Source organism: Marmota flaviventris, chromosome 8, assembly GCF_047511675.1.
Source record: "Marmota flaviventris isolate mMarFla1 chromosome 8, mMarFla1.hap1, whole genome shotgun sequence".
NCBI classification, from domain to species: Eukaryota; Metazoa; Chordata; class Mammalia; order Rodentia; family Sciuridae; genus Marmota; species Marmota flaviventris.
In genome coordinates, this window is record NC_092505.1 from 38321523 (window position 1) to 38340791 (window position 19269).

The window sequence follows — 19269 nt, forward strand, 5'->3', positions numbered from 1 at the left end:
CTAGGCGAGGCACCCTTGCCTCTTCTTATTTTCTGTTGACTCCCCACAATCCTGGCGCTTCTCAGCTGGTACCTGCTTCATGCCAATCTCTGTCTTTACTAGACCTCTTTCCTCTTTCTCTTCTTATAAGGATACCGATCATTGGATTTTCACCCAAGCTAGTGTGGCCTCATTTTTTTTTTTTATTTTTTTTAAAGAGAGAGAGAATAATTTTTTAATATTTATTTTTTAGTTTTCGGTGGACACAACATCTATACTTTATTTTTATGTGGTGCTGAGGATCAAACCCAGTGCCTCACGCATGCCAGGCGAGTGCTCTACCACTTGAGCCATATCCCCAACCCTATGTGGCCTCATCTTAATTTGACTCATTATTATCTGCACAGCCCCTATTTCCAAGTAAGTTCACATATATCTTTTGCCATGAGGTTGGGGGGTACTACTAGCCCACTATAAGTGGTAGCAATCAAAGGATTTGTGGATGGGGTAGATACCATACTCTTTGAGAAAAAGGAGTAGGGGAGAAAAATTATAAAATGTGCTTTAAACCACAAGAGTTAAAATAATATTTTTGCATGTGTTTCAATGACAGTATGAAACAGCTTTATAGTTCACCTTTGAACAACAGGGGTTTGAATTGTGTGGGCCTACTTACATGTATCTTTTTCTTTTTGAGTTTTGTGACAATTTGATAAAACTGGTTGATAAATTGTACAAGAAATATCAAAGAAGTATGTCGAGAATGCATAAAATATATATGGATAATAGTTTATTGCATCATTTAATCTCAAAATCTAAAATAATACATTATAAAAATTAACACTTGGGGCTGGGATTGTAGCTAGTGGTAGCAAGCATGAGGCACTGTTTTGATCCTCAGCACTGCATAAGAAATAAATAAAATAAAGGTATTATGTCTGTCTACAACTAAGAAAAATTAACACTCATCAAAAGTCATGCACACACATATAGACCATAAATGGCATTTGGAGTAGAGAGAAATGAAAACAGACCTTAAGATGCAGTGTTCAATTATAATTGCATAAAATTAACTGTGGTACATACTGTACTGCTGTAATAATTTTGGAGCCACCTCCTGTTGCTATTTGGGTGAGATCAAGTGTTTGGAGTATCTGCTTAAAACCGACACTACTCATCCGATGAGCAGCTTGTGCCTCACTAAATCATATCTTGTGACAAAACTTGATATCTTTACTGCTTCTCAGGTATTGCCCACCCTATATAATATGTGTACTATACAAATTACATGATATTTGACTGCATGGATATAAGGCTTATGGTCACAGCGGGCTAGGTTGGTAAGGGTTTTGGGTGTCATAAGTTAATATTGCTGTTGGACTGGAAGCAGAAAGCAGGCCTTCATGTGCCCTGAGAGGCTCCGCAGAGGCCACTGGACTAATCACCCCACATAGCTTAAAACCGACTCTCTCTCTGCTTTCTGATCACCATGTTAGCTGCTTCCCTCTGCCAAACTCTTTTGCCATGATGTCCTGCCTTACCTTGATCCCTGAGGATGGTTCTGCCGCTGGAGCAGTAACCATCCAGCCACCAGATGCAGCATGGACCACAGCTGCCCACTGCCCCTGTCAGCACTGTGAACACAAAGCCTGGCACCAAGCCAGGGACAGTGACCCTACAGGACAATCTACCAGGGCAGCCCCACAGGGTGGAGTCTGCTGGCAAGGATGAGAGAATGATTGCAAGGAAGCTTTCGGAAATTAAAATGGTTCAATGCTAAGACAGATGTAGTCCACTTAAGGAGATGTATTTGTGCACCAGACTGCCACAAAAAAATAACTGCAGGAATACCTTCTCCGTGGAGGAGATGGAAACTGGACTTTGATGTTGTTGAAGGAGAAAAGAATTGCTAGGGTCACAATGTTACTGCTCTGGTGTTTTCAATTCAGCAGTGGATACACAACCTAATGTAGCCATTATAGATACTGTCCAGGTGGTAAGGTTCTCCAAGAAATCACCAGCAGAATGACCATAAGACTGGAGAAAAGAATGAGGAATTGAAGAGTGCTCCTTTGGGACATTCAGTAGTGTTCTTTGGAACTACTCTGGCCCTACCACATGCTCAGGCTCCCACCTTACCACATGCAGAGACCCTTCAGTGGGCCTTGACCACAGTGTGCCAACCCCCCATGCAAGAAGCAGTGATGGAGGGGGCTGACAACCAGCATGCGGGAGGACCAGGTGGAACATAGAGACAGAATGTTTTAGTCAGGTATTTCGCTGCTGTGACTAAAGAACCTGACCAGAACAACTGTAAAGTAGGAAATGTTTATTTAGGGGCTCACGGTTTCAGAGATCTCAGTCCATGGACAGCCGGTTCCATTCCTCAGGGATCAAGGTAGGGCAGGACATCATGGCAGAAGAGTTTGGCAGAGGGAAGCAGCTAACATGGTGATCAGAAAGCAGAGAGAAAGACTATACTTGCTACATAGGAATATATACCCCAAAGCCACACCCTCAGTTCCCACCTCCTGCAGCCACACCCTACCACTTTAGTTACCACTCAGTCAATCCTAATCAAGGGATTAATTCAATGAGTTAAGACTCTCACAACCCAACATTTCTCCTCTGAACCTTCTTGCATTGTTTCACACATGAGCTTTTGGGGGACACCTCACATCCAAATCATAACACAGAATATGTACTGGAATTGTGTACCATGATTCCACAGGAGCCCTCCATAGTTTAGAGAGAATGGCGAGGGTAAGAAACATCAAGGGCATGAGACCCAAGGTCAGCAGCCTCCTCCATGTGGGTACTGCCCTAACTTCAGTATGGAGGCTGGAAGACACTAAACCACAAGATGGCAAAGTGACAAAAGCATCTGATCCACAGCTGAGAATTGGTATCATCCAATCATGCAACAGGAAGAATTGTGTATGAAATTTCACCAAAAACAAATGAACAAAAAATTAGAACAGAAGATGTTAAGTTCTTAGTATTTGCTCATTGACCAGGTAACTAGAACTATTTGCATTGTCTATGCAGCATGGGAGTCTTATTATTTTTACTCAAGATGGCTCTTTTTAATAATGAATAACATGGCTTATTTTATCTATTTTTGTCAGACAGCTTTAAGATTTTTGAAAATTGTTTCACATCTCAAGTTTATATTTTTAAGAACTTCACTTTTAAATTGTAATAAAATTTCTCAACTTGTTCACTAGCACCCCAAATCAGCAAATTGTAAGCACCTGTTAATAAATGTCTTAAATAATTTTAAAAAGAGGAAAAGGTGATATACTGATTTTTGATTACATGGGTCCCGGGTTAGCACCCCTTGACCCTCCCTCTTCATTGTTTAAGGGTCAACAGTTTCCTTGGAAGCATCATCCATTTCTAGGGCCCATTAAGCCCTTGGTGATTGCCACACAAAAAATTAAGCAGTTTATTCCTCTGTTGAAATATACTTTTTAATCTTTCATAAATTATCCATTAGCAGTTTTTTTTTTGCACTCTTCTGAATCCAACTCCTCTTCCTCCTGATTAGAATTGTTCCAAACAGCAAACAGAGACAGTTTATATTTTCCTGTTATAAACCCAGCACTGTTCTGCATCTTGACATTTCATCATTATAATGATTTGTGGATGACTATCTTATAACCTTTTTATAGGTGAGGAAATAAGTGGTGTTTGCTTCAGTACTGCATTTTAACAAAAATGAAATATTCAGATAATTTTTAACCTCATAGTTAGTAATGCTGATTTTATTTAAGATATAACCACATGTGTTATCAAGATAATTTTCAGATGAATAGATGCTTCTTATACTGGATAAGTTCTCACATGCTCAAGAAGTAATTTGTCTGAAAAGGGAAAGATTTTTTTTTGGTGTTAATTGTATGACAAAATTAAATTTCAGAAAAAGAGATTGAAATATGTATTTATAATCAAGGATAGTTTTTCAATGCATGTATCTCTTTGATGACATAAAGTTACTGGGGACTTGAACTTCTGGCCGATACACATAAATATTCAGAAAGTGTTACTATGTTAGTCAAAATTTCATCACTGATCAAGAGACCTGACAAGAACAGCTTAGAGGATGGAAAGTTTATTTTGGCTCATGGTTCTAGAGGTTTAATTCACAGTTGGCTGACTCCATGGCTCTGGGCCCAAGATGAGGCAGAACATAATGGTGGATGGGTGTGGTGGAAGAGCTCTGCTCTATTCATAGCAGCCAGGAAGCAAAGAGAGGGAAAGGGGAAGTGGCCACAGAGAAGATAAACCCCTTTAGGGAACACACTCAGTGTGGGCTGGAGGACCCACTCCTTCCGGCCATGCCCCAACTGCTTACAGTTACCACCCAGTCAGTGCATTCAAACTAGAATGTACTGATTAGGTTACAGGTCTCACAATCCAATCATTTCACCTCTACACATTCCTACATTAACACAGAAGTTTTCAGGGGACACCTCATATGCAAACCATAACAATTATTTTCTAAACAGCTATAAATCTTAGTAGGGAATTATGGAAGCATGACCAATAACATGAATAGTGAAGTTAGTCACTTGATTTCCCACCTTGGCTAAACTTTCTGAGCCTCAATATACTCATCTGTAAGTGAAAGGTAATTAACATATGGAACTATTTTAAAAATTAAATAAGTATATGTATTTGCCTATGACAAAATATTAAATTTAATAACTAAAATTTAGTAAATAATAGGGAATATACTTTTACTTCACTATTTATAAAAGTATGAAGTCTGCTGAAATGTTAGAGTTTGTGGTTTTAATTCCATTACTTGGTAGACTTATTTTAGTTTATCATTAAAAATTTATATTGACATATAAAAATTGTATTTAAGGGTATTCTGTATTTCAATACATGTATACATTGCGTAATGTTCAAATCTGAGTAAGCATATCTATCTCCTCATACATTTTTCATGGTGAAAGCATTTAAAATCTTATCTTGTAGCAATGAATTTGAGTTTATTTTCTTTCAAGACACAAAATTAAATGTAAAACTCAAGTTTTACATGTAGACACAGTGTTAGAAAATATAAAATAATTTATATACAATTGTTAATTATTATATATATATATATATATATATATATATATATATATATATATATATATATAATTCTAAGGGATAGCTAGTTAGTTTTTTTAAAGACAGTGTATATTATAACTTGATGAACTCAAGTGATTTGGTATTTCTAAATTTTTAAAAAAGATGTAAATATAATTAATCTCCATTTTAGATAGTTTCTTGAACTCTTGCTGGATTACTAGTTGATAATGATAGTATGATTTCCTAAATCCCAAGATAATTTATTATATTCTAATGTATAGTTCTTATTCAGAATTTAAAAATAAAACTTTGCCACTTTTATAGATAATAACTTTGAATATTATTTGTTATAAAATATCAAACTTATTACACGTTTGCATCTTCTCCCCATTCTAAAACTTCCTTCTGTTTACCAAAGATATAAATATTTTAAATAAAATAATTTTATTTTTGCCTTCTGTGCCTTTGCGGAAAAATGACTAATTCACAATTGGATGATGTAAGTACCACCTGTCCTAAGATGACATATTTCCCAAGTGATTGATTTAGTTTTCTGATCTTAGGAATCAGAAGAAATTAAATTCAATTAGGGGATTTGTTTTAATTTATCTCATAAAGGAAAATGAAACCTGTGGACATGTCTGGGATCAGAAAGCACAAGGTACATGCAGACACACCAGAAACCAATAGGGGCAAGTGTTTGTCTGAATCCTCATCTGACTAATGATTTTAAAATTCTATCAGGGTTAGGACTTGTAGGATTATTTATAAAGTTACTTCTATATAATCAGAGTAATAAACTCGATGTAGACTGTAAAGATGTCATACATAGTTCAGATTTTGAAGTGCCCCTAGATCTCCATCTTCATGTTACGAAGAGTTATTTAAATTTGTTATCTCACTTACAGGAAAAGGACTGAGTTGTTTTCTGAAAATTAATGTACAAAAATCACTTGCTTTATTCTAATTTTGATGTTTAAAATTCCTTTGACTATAGACATTATACTTTATTTTTTATTTTGTTTAGATTTGTTTATAAGTCATGCAATTGTTGACTTCCATTTAAAACCAATATATGCTTTAAATGAACAAAACCATACACTGTAAAAGTTGGATTTTAAGTTGTTTACTTAAACATTTTATCTATTTAAACTAGTAAAATTAGTTATTTAAAATATAGATCTGTCAACACTTGATTTCTAAGGATGCTACTATATGGCATATCGTCGGTACATAAACTCACTGTATTTTTCATTTTTTCCTGAAAAAAATACATAGGGAGTAAAAGAGTGAGCTCAGCTAATTAATGTGCCTTTGGACTTGCAAAAGATGTTGGTTTGCTGATTTGGATTTGGAGACTAGAGATAGCTGGTTAAGTGGGTAAGATAGAAGAATGTTTTTCTTTTTTATAGGGTGGCCTAAGAGAAGAGCAGATGAGGGAAGAAATGAGAGTAAACAGTGGAAAAGATTGAACCACATCATAGGTGTGTGAAGGGCTCTTAGAAAGAAGGATCCAACATTGAATTTTAAGTTTTTTTTTTTTTTTATTGGTTGTTCAAAACATTACAAAGCTCATGACATATCATCTTTCAGAATACAACAGTCACTAATATGGCATTATGTAAAAATGTGGATGTGTAACCGATGTGAATTTCAAGTTTTTGACACTTTATATCTTTGCTCTCTCTCCAAGCCTTCATTAAAGTCCATAGCACTAAAGGTCTTTTATGTATATGTGTCTAATCAAAGAAATTCTGGAGGTGATTATTTGAATTTAATGTTAGCTCCCCCATTCTCTTTTATGAATTAAAATTAAAATATTTGTCTCATTTTTTATCTCTTAAATTTTAAAATAATTAAAAATTCTGTAAACATTCCCTATAGAACACTATAATCTTGCATCATCTTGGAATGAAACAAGGGTCGTTTTCATGTCTCCAAGGAATGTGTGGCAATGGCAGTATTCATGTGGCTGGTCATCAACACCCTGCATGGTGTGTGTCAAAGCACAGAGCAGTGTTAACAGCCCTGAGTGCACATTTGCACAATACCATAATGATGAGAAAATATGATCTATTGGCAATTCACAGAAGGAGTTTATGTTACCAAGGAGTCACAGACTGATTTATAGTGGACATTATTGTTATTCTGTGTCACAGAATGTAGAAGTCAGGATCCAGTTGCATGTAGTGTGGCTAAGCAGCCATTTGTTACCCTATCAAGCATTTGAAAAGAAAAGAGGATTTCTAGTGATATTAATGGTATTAGTGGTAATACTAAATTGCACAAACTGTTCTTTTATTTGGTTTTGAATGCATTAAATAACAATCAAAAAAATCTCTTGAAACTGGGACTTAGTGAGGTCAGTGTGGGTCCTTCATAAAATGTGGCGCAGAGTTCAGCTCAATTGCTACAGTGTAGTGAAGTTGTAATGGGATTACTTTTTCTCATGCAGAATCCCTGGATTTCTACTCCACTTCAAAATGCAAATCTCAGGAGATTACAGTTAAAAACTATGTTATTGACCTAATTTCTCTGATGGTTTTTAATTCATTCATATTTCATTCTGTATAATTTTATGCTTATAAATTCTAATCTCATGCAATGTGCCCTATATTGTAGTTAATGACACCTCAGCTCTACACAAAACCATGAGATGACCTAGTGGGCTGTTTGAATAATTGGAGAGTTAGTTATATGAGTACCTGCACTCATATTTTAAAATTGAATCAACATAAATGCATGTTTAAATTTATATTGTATTTAATGATTTCATGATAGATTGGTTTCTACTATTAAATAAAATGTTCAATGCTATATCATGGTTTAAGACAATTGGAACTATTTTTATGATTTTTGTGAGAAGAGAGAACAGATAAAAGAAATGTTTTAGAATGAGACACCTAAATTTACCATAATATTTATTATCTGTATAATCTTATCAAGGGATCTGAACTATCAACAGTATAAATTATCAGATAATTTATTCCCATTCTTTGTTAATCAAATTCTTATGTTTATGTTTGAGAGCTGCATTTTATTTATTATTTCTGAAGTTAATTTTTTCCTTTCCATTACTGTTTTTCTAACAAAAAATTGTATTAGCTTGGATCTATTTATTGCTATAATTTGGTTTTAGAAAGATATGATTAGGAAGAATTATAAATGTTAAGAGAAGTGTTGGAATAACTTTCAGTTTACAGCTAGCAGCTAGCAGCTATGAGCAGCTTGGAGTGCTTGAAGAATCTACACTCCTTCAGGCCTGATGGGAACGCCTGCAGGATGGGATACTCTGCTCTAGGGAGCCGTTAGTGAAACTACATCCTTAGCACTTGTGGTTAGCGTTGCCAAGCTGCCAGGCCAGGAAACCGATAGCCAGGAGCTTCAGGCATGGAACTCCTAACTTAGAAACCGGCTCACCTAGGGACAAAGACCCTTCCTATGATAGCAATATTTAGAGCATCCTCATAGTGCGGTTACGTTAGGCATAAGATGATTGGCTTATGGATACTATCTTGCTTGTGTATGATTGATGGGCATGCCATGCATTCCAAAAATAAAAGACGATGACCTGAGGTGGGTCTTCAGCCAGTTCTCTCACTAGCTCCGGGAGTCTGTGTGTTGATTCCGCGTCTCTACCCTCCCATGACAAGGTGGCCGAGCAACTAATTGACCACATTAGTGACCAGAACCACAGCAGAGAAGCATACACATATATTGTGATATATTACAATGAACACTGACATAACTGTTTTTGTTTATTTTGTGGTGCCATAACAGAATAACTCTTACTGAAAAACTTTTAAAGAAGATAAATTTATTTCTTAAAGTTATGAGAGCTGGGATATCCAGGCCGGGAGGATTGCATCTGGTGAAGTTTGTCTCACTTCTTCATAAGGTGGAAGGGATTGCAACATGTGAAAGAGAAAGGAAGGGATCCAGACTCCTCCTTTTAGCAGAAACCCATTCATCTCTTAATGGTCGCTCCACTCAATACCATTGCATTGGGAATTACTTTTCAAAACATAAACTTTGGAGACATATTCAAACCAGAGCATTAGTTCAATAAGAATGTGTAGAAATAATGTTTTATTTTATGTCCAAAATGTGCACTTGCACATTCATAAAGAAGACTCATCAGGGACCTCTCTGTGGGGAAACGGACATTGGTGTTTATATATCCCAAGAACTACTATTCCCTTATATTTTCCATTTCCTGTCTGCTATAATCTGGAAAGTGTTTCTCAATGATCCTTTTTTAAATGATTAATCACTAGCCTGTGGTGCTATTGGGAGGCGATGGACCCCTTAGGATGTGGGGCCTAGTTGGTTTATTAGGATCATGGCCTTGAAAGAGATATTGGGATCCTAGACCCTCTTCTTTATCTCTCTTTGCTTCCTGGTCTTGATGAGGAGATCAGCTTCCTCTACCAGTTTCCACTGTGAAGTAGGACTTATATAGCCTCCAAAGCAATGGGCCAACAAACTGTGGACTAAAACCTTCAAACTGTGAACCAAATTTTTTTCTTCCTTATTGTTTATTTCAGCAATTTTTCCTCCTTATAAGTTGATTATCTCAGATATTTTGTCAGAGTAATAGAAAGCTAACACATTGATGTTCTATTTCCAACACATGGCTGGAAATTAAGAGAGAGAGGGAAGAGAGAGGCAGGGTCCTGTTATCCCCTTTACGGGCACACCCACAAGGACAATCTCCTTTTACAAATATGTTAGCTAGCAAGTGGATTTAAGTGAGCTGGATATTATCCTGAAAGAAAACCCTATTCAATATTTTGTTAAATACTATGTACTTTATAATATGAAGAATACCACATTTTACTATTCCTGGAATTTTTATTCGTTTTAAATGTTTTTCATTTTATTTTTGAATCATTTCTGGGGTAGTCCTAGTTAGTTGGTAAACACATTTCTATACCCAACCTTCTTCTTGTTATGCAGCCAAAGGAAATTAGAAAAACCTAAGTTCTAATTTTCTCAGCTTCTGTTATGACTAAGAGTCATTATGGGACACAGGTTACAGATACAAGTAGAAAATTCTGGGAAAGGTTTTTCTGGTGATACTTTACTACTCTTGTGCTACTTTCTACTTTCTCTAACTTTGTGGTTACTATTACTTTAAAGAATATAAAAACACAGTAAATCAAGGTAGACCTTGGTATATATCTAGGCCCAACTCCACATTGTTTGTTTGTGAACATTAAGTAAATTATTTAACATCTATAGCTTCAGTTTATTTAGTTTTAAAATGAACAAGGTAAAGCTTGACTAGTAAGATTGTGTTAGGATTAAGTGCCAAAACTTAAAGAAAATTTAACTCATGCTTGATATGCATAGGAAGTCCCCTTATTAAGTATCTATGGTGGTCAGTTTCCCATTCATAACAAAATATCTGAAATAAAATAACTCATAAAGATGGGAAGTATATTTTGTCTCATGGTTTCAAGGGTTTCAAACCCTGATTGATGGACCATATTGCTTTTGATCTGGGTGAGGCAGCATGTCATGGCAGAGAGAATGTGGTGGAATAAGGCACTCAACACATGGCTGGGAATTAAGAGAGAGAGAGAGAGAGAGAGAGAGAGAGAGAGAGAGAGAGAGAGAGAGAGAGAAGAAAGAAAGTGGTAGGGTCCTATTACCCCCTTTACGGGGCACACCCACAAGGACTGAAAGACTTTTCCCATATGCCCCATCTCTGAAGGTTTCCACAACCACCCAACAACAACATACAGGAGATTAAACCTTTAACATGTAGGCCTTTGGAGAACTCTTCAGATCCAACTATAGCAGTTTCATAGCTCTTATTATAAATCTTAGAGTCTCAAGTAGTATGTGGGTCAGTAAAGGAGTAGGAGGAGGAGAGAAAGAGTTGTTAAGAAAATGTGGTAGTCGATTGTTGCATACAGTGATAAAACCCAAAGTGAAGGCTCAGGAGGGTTCTGGGTGGGAGATAGGGCTTGATCCTCCAACAGAGGTCCTGCTGGAAACCCTTCTCACAGCTTTGGCTACCACTCTTTCCTTTTTTCTTCCTCCCAAGGTCAATAAAGATTGATATCTGGGATGAATAAAATTTAGGAATAGAAGGAAAACACTAGAAAGGAAAGGAAGAACAGTGTGATTATGACCTTACAGAAAACGAGTTTGTTTGATTTAAGGAATTGGCAGAATTTGATTAGTTTTTAATTTTTTTCCCCTGATTTATACCAGCAAAAATGGTTAGGAAGCTTGTTTTGCTATTATCTTAAATGTTTTTAAAGGAAAAGAAAAAGATCAGGGCTGTGAGAAGGAGTATTGATGCTGATTTGGCAGTCACTCTTGGAAGGAAAAGGGAATCTACAGAAATACACCCATAATCACATAAATGCATTCTCCCCTCCCCACTGCACATTCTGCATGTAGCCCCCAAACAACCCAAATGGGTAGCTGTAACATTGCTGGGATACATGATTTAATAAGAGAGCCAGTGCTATTGCAGTCAATATTTTAAATGTGGCATTCTAAGAGGAGCACAATTGGGAGAGAGAAAGGCTTAAAATGGATTAAAATTTAAACAATTCCCAATCAAATGGAAATGTTCTGGGAATAGTGCCAGAGAGTATTGTTGAATTGGTTTTAATATAAGCATTCTAAATTTAACCAGCTGGAATTATTTGCAATTTAAAAAAAAATTATCTATGTGGATATGTTATATGGATATTTAAAATACAATATTTTTGCCTTTTAAAATATAAGACCTTATTCTTGTTGGCTGAGGTGTCAGAGTATACATTTTAGGTTCAGAAAATAGAATTACTGAATTTTAAGATGAACTGAAATCTTAGAAGTCAGTGGGTATAATTCTATTTCTTATTGGTAGGGAAACAGATATGAAGAAACTGAGGCTTATAATCAGTAAGCAATAAGCTGAGACAGGATCTGGACCCTGCTCTACTCACTTTCAAGTGGGGGTTTCTTTTCCAGACACCCAGCTGCATTCTCAATAAATGTTGTGACAGACTGCCACAGGCCTGCTCTCTGGGCAGATAGGCTGTTCTGCTAAACTTTCTGGGTAACAGATGTGATTTTTAACAAGAGCCTAAGGGTAAAAGCTTAATCTAAAGTAATGATAAATGTGGATGGCACCAAAGGCACTGTCCTAGGATGGCAAGGTCTCTTGGTGTTATCTATAATGTAAGGATTGTTTCCGTGGAAATAGATTGAAGGTTGTACAAGTGTCAAGTCTGCTGCCTGCACTGTCTTAGAAAATATCTGATTGAAATTGAAAAAAAAAATCTGCTGCTTAAGACCTTGAGAATTGTCTCCCTATTGTGACTGAATAATAAAATATATAACAACAACAGCAATAATAATATAGTAGCCCTGCCCCTAATTGTTGTATAAACAAAAGTTGGATTGCAAAGAAAGAGACACAACAAAACAGAAACACGATAGATTTAGCTCTAGTTAAAGATTTCCATGTGTCTGACTGGCATTGCTGGCTTCTCAAACAGTCCTTTCTAGCCCCTTATAATCATGCTAAGTTGGTGAGCTTCCAGATTGCTGCTAGGAAAGGAAACCCAATAAAGCTGTCGGCTGCAATCTCAGTCTACCCATTGGCTTACACCATAGAAAAGTTGTGAAGTCCTACTTCAGAGATGCTGGGAGCTGCATCTTCTGGACCAGAGAACCCCTCTGGGTACTGAGTTGCTCTTCTGCTGATGAGCAGAGTGGCAGAAATGTTGTCAGAAGTGCCCAGAGCAGGGAAGAACTGATTTGGTTGCTGCTGAAAACTCAGTGAAAGCACTGGGGAACAATTATGAACTGGTAAACGACATTAAAAAGGTAGGGTAATGAACAATTGGAGGACACTATTGGTTAATCTAAATAGTAGTCTCAAAAGTAAACATTTGAAAGTCTATCAAAATAGAGGAGCAGATGAGAAAGAAAAGTATAAATTGCAGACCTCATTTCTAATTTCATGCGGTAACATCCTTTTCTCTGGAAATTAGTGTGGTTAGGGAACAATTGTATCTTCAGTCAGCTATGTTTTACTGGAGTAGAGCCCTAAGATATGAAGTCTGGGTCAGATACATGAATATATTTAAAACTATTGATACACATTGGCATTTTTTAAAATTCTTATTTAAGCTGGAAAAATTTTTATGTTTTTAATGAAATTTAAAATTTCCTAACTCCCCTTTGGTAAAGTGTAGCTGGGGAATAATAACTGTGCCTTTTATTAGTCATGTTTTATGGAAACAGATGCCCAAAATATAAAGCCTTGGTCAAATATATGACTATATTTCAAATTATTAATACACATTGGCATGTTAGAAATGTTTACTTATTTTGTAACAGGTTTTTTCCTTGAAGTATAATTGAAATACAACAAGCTATATATATTTGCAGTATACATTTTCATAATTTTTTACATATGTAAAAATATTTTCAGAGCAAAAAAATACAAGCATATGATCTCCAAAATATATCCTGTATGCCCAGAGCATTTTACATATTGATTATTTTGGAGAAAAAGATCAACTTAATAATACTGAGTCATTTGGTCCATAGACATGGTATTTTAGATCTTTAATTTCTTTTGGAAATATTATAAAGTTTGTAGTATACAGGGCTTGGATCTTTCTTTGTCAGATTTATCCTTAAGTAAACCACATTTTCTGAGACTATTACAAATTATATTTTTTAAATTTCAATTTTCTATTGTTCATTTTTATTGTACAGAAACACAATCGACTTTTCTATATTGATGTATGATGATCACTACTAGAGGGTGACTCCTATTGATATCCTAGTGGGTAGAGACCAAGAATATTGGCACATAAAGTATTACCTGGACCAAAATATCAATAAAACTGCAATTGAGAAATTCTGTTTTGAACATTCCTTGGAAAAGTCATTGTGGGAAGGAAAGACCAGGAGATTTTCATTGAGGAGCTGTGTTTTTCCATGAACCTCTAGCATGGTTACATGTAGAGAACCACAGCATAAACAAGACTATGGAGAAGGGAACCAGCATTGTTTATGTGGGGAGCAACGAGAAACCCAGTGCAGCTGGAGTGGAGGGCTCACATATCAGCTAGAGAGTTACATTGGTGCTGTATTGTGGAGAACCTCAAATGCCAGAATGAAGACTTCTTACTTTATTTATTAGACAATGGGGAGCCATTCAATGAGTGTACTTTAGAGCAAGCAGTGTTTTAATTAGATTAGTCTGGCAGTGGTCTGAGGATCTATTGTAGTGGGGAGGTTGGAAGACAATCAGGAGGTTATTATAACAATCTGACCTTGAGGTACTCAGTATTAATTCAAGCAGAACTTTACTTAGCCATGAGGCCTGTACCACATATCCTTGTCTAAATGCAATTACAGATTAGGGTAAAGCCATCCAGCAGCAGTAGCACTAAATCACGTCACATGTACATAGCAAACCAGTTCTAGTTTAGTGGAGCCATGCAGTTTTTCTCATGTGTTTACATACAGTGTGTTTGATATATATATTTAATTGGGATTTCTATTTCACAAGCAGAAAAAAAGAAAAAACTCTCATTTACAGACATATTATCGTTTATCACTTTAATATTAGATGCTTTTTTATCCCTGGATCCTGGGTTTCTGAAGCCATGCTTGTTAAATGCTGGGTTCCGTATATCACAGTGGCAAATTCAGTGCATTGTTTTGTCAGTCTGCCACCATGCTTGTTTCCACTTGTCTAGAAAAAATAACCACCGAACCATTCACCCCTTAGACTCTCAGTGGGAGGCGAGGTGAAAATATTGGGAAGTTTCTTCAATGCTTGTAAGTGTCATCATTGACTTTGAATCAGTAAGATCAGTACAAGCAACCCTTTTTTCTTCTTTGATTCTCTCATTTCCCATGGCTCTGATTGAATAACTAACCCTTGCTATATCAGTGTAATTGAAGCATTGCAGCTCAGACTTGGACAGAGAATTGATCCTTTGAAGTTTGCAAGAAGCAATCTTGTGACTATCACGACAAAAATAAATTGTTCTACCTAGTTATCACAATTACCTTGTTAGGACCTGTTTGTAGCAGGACCTCAATTAATGTAAAAGATAATGGATGAACAAATGAATGGATGAAAGGGACTCATTATAGCATGGTAAAGATCCTGCAATGGATTTCTGGCTTCATCAAAAATTAGCTTTTAGTGATAGTAGAATATTTTTAATGGAGTAAAAAAGCAAACATTATGCTTTTTGGCATCATAAAGGAAATTCTAGGAAACTTTTAATTTAGAAAATCATCTGCTTTTAAACACTACTGTTTTGAGGATATTCATGGCTGATGTAAATCACAGAGAAAAAAATTGATAATAACTGACTTAGCATTTTGAATTGAAATTTTCTTTCATGATGAATGTAACTTTGGGGTAATTAAATAAACTATGAATTAACTTTCTATGAAGTAAGTATTGAAATGATTTATATAACTAAACAACATATGCTTGATCTTTAAGCTGGTTCAAGTAAAACTGCCTACCAGTGATCATTAAGAACAAAATCCAATCTGGTAGATCATTCAATTGATGTGAACACAGTCTGACTCTGTGAATGTCGTGGTACTCATGAGCGAGGAGAAAATCTCTACCAACAACAAAAGAAGGGATGCAAATGTCAATGCTCATGTGCCTGAAAGCATAGTCACAGAGCTAGGTCATTTGTAGTGCTGTTCAAAATAGTCCCTTGTTTGATTTCCATGTGCATGTGATGCTCCAAATTACTTTTCAGCCTGTTCATCAAAGAGGAAAGCTGAATAGTCAGAGAATTCCTTTTTCAGTAAAAAGTTCTAGAGGTGAAAACACGCATGAGAGCCCTTGGCTATAGCATTAAAGTTGCCAAAATGTTGGATTTCTTTCCTCCTCCTCCTCCTCCTCCTCCTCCTCCTCCTCCTCCTCCTCCTCCTCCTCCTCCTCCTCTTCTTCTTCTTCTTCTTTTTGTACCAGGGATTGAACCCAAGGCAATTAACCACTGAGCTACATCTCCAGCCTATTTTTCATTTTTATTTTGAGATAGGGTCTGGCTAAGTTTCTTAGAACCTTGCTAAACTGCTAAGGCTCGCTTTGAACTCACAATCCTACTGCCTCAGCCTCCCAAGTCCCTGGGATTACAGGTGTGTGCCATTGAACCTGGTAATGAATTGGATTTTTGATGATGAGAACAAGATTTCCTCAGCTTCTTATTGCTTCAGATTAACTAGGAAGGCCTGAAGCTGCAGTTGGGTATGATGGTACCACCATCATTGATCACATGCACCATTTTTCAGAGTCTTCTTGGTAAAGAGTGTCTGGCTTTCAGTCAGTATAAAGGGCCTGCCTAGGGACAGCTAGTATTGCCTGGCTCATCCCAACCACAGACTGCTATCCTATACTGTAGGCCTTGGTTCAAGAAGATGCTACCTTATATTAGAGGTTATAGTGCAGACATCTGATACACACATCAAAACTTTTAAAATGGAGGACATATTTACATCAAAATACTGGCTTTTTAAATCATCTAAGGCATTTGTTTTGTGCCATGGTCCACTAACAAAATTTGGGAGGCAGAGTAGTTATTAAACCATAATGGAGACTATTCACATTGGTTTGATTATTCCTGAGCTGGAACACATGGCTTGGAAACAGACATTTTTCACTTGGAAGTCAGACTAGAATAATTTGTTCCTCTTAGACACACAAAGACTCAAAGTTTTCATATTGGGAAAAATAGTTACTACTATAATACAATATTAGTATTATTCCTGTGTCACATAGGAATGTAATAATTAAGCTTCAAGGATATGTGGCCTTTATTCATTAACAAGACTTTTTGGTTATATAAAAATAGACCTTAGAATTTAGTCTGAAATGAAGAATAACATATATGTGAGATAAATTATGCTATGTAATTTAGTAAGAGAAGTTGAAAGTTCTGAATACAGCATCTGGAAAGAGTGATATGTTGAAGGGGCCTAGGAATGGTAGTTGAGAGGAGATAGTATTGGGGAAAAAAAATGAGTGTAGGACTGCTATGATTTGGATATGAGGTGTTCCCCAGAGCTCCTGTGTTAATGCAGGAATGTTTGGAAGTGAAATGATTGGATTCTGAGAGCTGTAACCTGATTGGTCTATCCTAGTTTGAATGGACAGACTGGGTGGTAACTGTAGGCAGGTGCACATGGCTGGAGGAAGTCGATCTCTGGGGGCACGCCCTGGTATGGAGAGCGGTGACAGTGACTGGGAGACCAGTGTCTGAGACTGGAGTCCCTGATGACTTCGGGCTGTTCCATACTTGGTGACTGGGAAAGTTTCTGTGCAAAGGCATTGGATGCCCAATTGCTATGGAGAGGTCTTCCATGCTAGCGTCTTCTCAGTCTTGACCTTATTCTCAGGCATGGCAGCTCTTGGGAATGAAGGAATTTCCTTGCTAAGATAACCACAATGTTTCACCAGTTCTGCTGCTCCTGAATCTGCCAGCAAACTAGTAACTTTAAACAATGGACTTTCTTGAGAGCTGCACCATGCTCCTAACATTGTGTGTTGCAACTATAGAAGGTAACTGAGGAAATAGCTGCATACTGTTGCTAACTCTGTAACTTTCATGAATACAAAGAATAATACTTGCATAGTTTTTAATCTGATTTAGAGACATTTATAATAAAGATTGCTGGTGTAATTCTTTAGACCTTCTTTTCCATCAGAGAGCAGTGCTCCATCTGGCCCCAGCTGTTTTATTTTCAAGATCTGCATGTGTTGACTCTTTATTTCTTCCAATCTTCCATCGCCCCTCACCAGAACCTGCTAGTTTGGCCGCACTGATTGTGGCATCCTGGAAGGGTACATCTTCCCTTCTGTCCCTTTCTCCATCTCTCTGCTTCCTGGCCCGCTGTGAATGGAGCAGCTTTCCTCTACCATGCCCTTTCTCAGTGATGTGCTGCTTCATTTGGGCCTAGAGGAATGGCATAGGCTCACCATGGACTGAGCCTCTGATACTATGGGCCAAATAAACTTTACCTCCTCTGAGTTGTTCTTGTTGGGTATTTTGGTTACAATGACACAAAGCTGATTAAAACAGGAACACACTAAATTTTACCAGACAAGGGTCAAAGAAGATGAATGTCAATGAGAAAGTTGTTGTAGTTATAGTGATTGTATAAAGTAAGGAACACTGAAAGAAAAATGATGTCTAAATATTCCTTTTAAAGTTTTTGTTATTTGGTCCTATGCCATGATCTCCCCATATCATTAGTGAAAATAGAGACAAGTGGCTAGTAATAATCATCTGGGAGATGAAGAAATAGAAGGTCTACCTTCTTTTGGGTTCTATAGAGAAGATAGAAGCTGCATTGTGCAAAGCAGGGGGTTCAAGCTCTAAGCTGGACCTAAAAATTTGAGCTGAGTCAGTCTAAAGAATATGGTGAGATGTTAGATTGCCCACTGTAGTGTGCCCAGGGAAATTGCTATTTCAAGGAAGGTAAAACTTTGTTTTTGGTACCAGGGATTAAACCCAGGAGCTCTTAACCACTGAGCCACATCCCTACCCCTTTTTAGAAATTTTTATTTGGAGACAGGTTCTCTCTAAGTTGCTTAGGGCCTTGCTAAGATGCTGAGTCTGGCCTCCCGAGCTGCTGGGATTACAGGCATGCTCTACTGTGCCTGGTGAGGGAAGAAAATCTCTTGAGGACTGGAAGCATTGGGGGAAACTTGCTTCCACTAGACATATACTCAAAAGCAAAGGAGGCAAAGAATGAGGAAAAGAGCTCAAAATTCATTTCTCTTACCCCTTAAATATTTTAAAGAGTTTAAGTGAGGTTAAAATGAAGCCACCCATAACCTGGAAGGGGGGAAATAAAAACTTGGGAAGCAAGGAAGAAGCAAGTATTTTGAGGACAAAGGAATGCAGGTTAAAGTCAGGATTGTTCTGAATATGTAGATAGTCCCCATCAGAGGGTTTTCATGACAACCAGGGCCTTTACTTATACCATCTGGCAAAGCCACATCTTCTTCCTCAAGGGAGGAAGTAGTGTTGAAATAATCAGAACCAATATCTTTCATATTTGTAAAAGTAGCTAGAACACTAGAGTGGTATTTGAGGAGATAATTTTAAGTGTGCATTATCTATTTAAAGTAACTTTAGAGGTGTGCCTTTTAATAAGTCCCAATCTTCAAGAAGGTATTTGAGAATATGACCA